This window comes from Triturus cristatus, chromosome 4_1, assembly GCF_964204655.1.
Source record: "Triturus cristatus chromosome 4_1, aTriCri1.1, whole genome shotgun sequence".
In the NCBI taxonomy this organism is placed as follows: domain Eukaryota; kingdom Metazoa; phylum Chordata; class Amphibia; order Caudata; family Salamandridae; genus Triturus; species Triturus cristatus.
Window position 1 is genome coordinate 135,628,204 of NC_140585.1, and position 2,500 is coordinate 135,630,703.

General features: G+C 39.2%; 1 non-coding gene across 1 annotated transcript; it reads right to left on the bottom strand.

The window, feature by feature from the left end:
• Positions 1-1,182: 1,182 nt before the first annotated feature.
• TRNAR-CCU (transfer RNA arginine (anticodon CCU)) lies at positions 1,183-1,255 on the bottom strand. The gene has a single exon. It is a non-coding gene; the product is annotated as a tRNA-Arg (tRNA).
• Positions 1,256-2,500: the final 1,245 nt, after the last annotated feature.

Here is a 2,500-nt window from a genome sequence, read left to right on the forward strand (position 1 = left end):
ACACTCTGCAACTTAACCATTGCACTACAAATTAGGCAACGGGGGCATCAGCAAAGGCAGCCAATGTGCCGATCCTTTATACATTTTTTGTAGTACTTTTCTTACTCGGAGGCAAAATCAGCACTTTAACTGCCCAAATCATACAGACTTTACACATGTAGCACTCTATGCACACATAGGCACACACCTTGCAGTTCTTCTACACACACTTAAGCTAAAAACCCATTCTGTCACGTCAAAATTCTGCAAACCTATTACATATTCAGTGCGTCGGCATAGAAGCACTTTTTAATGCCACTAAAATGCACAAGTAGTTAGACTGAAGATGCAACCTGAATGAGTTTACAGTATGTACTCCACTTTATTAATGATTAGTAATGAGAAAGTGAGGACTACAAGAGTATTGGAAAAGACTTTTTCCACTTTGAATGTAAAGCAGATTGTGTGACCATTGGCCAAAAATGATCACGAAGGGACTTGAACCCTCAATCTTCTGATCCGAAGTCAGACGCCTTATCCATTAGGCCACGCGGTCATCCGTTCACCTGAGATGATTTTTATCATGTAGGTGGTATGCATGGATGGAGAACATATTATTGAAAGGTATTCAGGTTTACATCCCATAGTGTTCTTTCAGCTCTTTTCGCTGGAAGCACTTTTTTGGAATCTATATATTGAGTATTTTATGAGTACGATATGCTTTTGTTTTCCTTTTTGCATACAAAACTCTTTCCTCATGCGTTTAAAGCTCATTTGTATTCTCTACATAGCTCTGGAAGTTTCCAGACGTGGAGTGAAACTGTTTTGAAAGTAGGACAAATTGCTCCTTCCTGCATATGCTAATTTTTCACACTCACATAGGTTGTATAAGTTTTATGAATCCTGGCTTGACCTATTCAAGTAGCTGAAAGCCTGTCACCACCTCTAGAAACAAGATTCACACCAATCCAATTCAAATCATTTTTTCCAAAGGAATATGTTCTGGCTGGTCGAAAATGCATCTCACAAAAATAGGCATTTAAAAATATACTTTGCAGTTTCAGAACACTAACATGACTGTGAAGTGTGCACAAGTAAAATGGGACCGTTACAAAGTACCTAATCCCTCATAAACTTGTGAGAGGAAGCATGTAATAAATCTACCTAATTTTCTGGAAAAGAAAGAGGGAGGATTTTTGTTATCACCTCAGATGGGACTTGAACCCACAATCTCTGGCTTAGGAGGCCAGTGCCTTATCCATTAGGCCACTGAGGAACACAAGCATAGCTCTTTTCTAGAGGCATTATTTAAATGTATTCTATGGTCAGACACCGGTGTGTGCACACAGGGCATTTCTCACTTCTCTCTATAAGTAAACTTCCCATTTTCATCCTCTTCCATCCTTGACTTTAACGCTCTCTTCTATGCTTTAATGGAGACTTTGCAATTTTAGCAAGTGGAGAGAAATTGGAGAACCACTTTCGACTCCACACTTCTTCTTCACTTACTTCTTTTCTCAATATACTGGGCTTAGAAAATGGTATCAAGCCATCCTTATCATCAGTAGGACACGGAAAGAGGCACCAAGTCTCCTAACCAAGTTCAACCACACTCTGCAACTTAACCATTGCACTACAAATTAGGCAACGGGGGCATCAGCAAAGGCAGCCAATGTGCCGATCCTTTATACATTTTGTGTAGTACTTTTCTTACTCGAAGGCAAAATCAGCACTTTAACTGCCCAAATCATACAGATTTTACACATGTAGCACTCTATGCACACATAGGCACACACCTTGCAGTTCTTCTACACACACTTAAGCTAAAAACCCATTCTGTCACGTCAAAATTCTGCAAACCTATTACATATTCAGTGCGTCGGCATAGAAGCACTTTTTAATGCCACTAAAATGCACAAGTAGTTAGACTGAAGATGCAACCTGAATGAGTTTACAGTATGTACTCCACTTTATTAATGATTAGTACTGAGAAAGTGAGGACTACAAGAGTATTGAAAAATACTTTTTCCACTCTGAATGTAAAGCAGATTGTGTGACCATTGGCCAAAAACGACCACGAAAGGACTCGAACCCTCAATCTTCTGATCCAAAGTCAGACGCCTTATCCATTAGGCCACGCGGTCATTCGTCCACCTGAGATGATTTTTATCATGTAGGTGGTATGCATGGATGGAGAACATATTATTGAAAGGTATTCAGGTTTACATCCCATAGTGTTCTTTCAGCTCTTTTCGCTGGAAGCACTTTTTTGGAATCTATATATTGAGTATTTTATGAGTACGATATGCTTTTGTTTTCCTTTTTGCATACAAACCTCTTTCCTCATGAGTTTAAAGCTCATTTGTATTCTCTACATAGCTCTGGAAGTTTCCAGACGTGGAGTGAAACTGTTTTGAAAGTAGGACAAATTGCTCCTTCCTGCATATGCTAATTTTTCACACTCACATAGGTTGTATACGTTTTATGAATCCTGGCTTGACCTATTCAAGTAGCTGAAAGC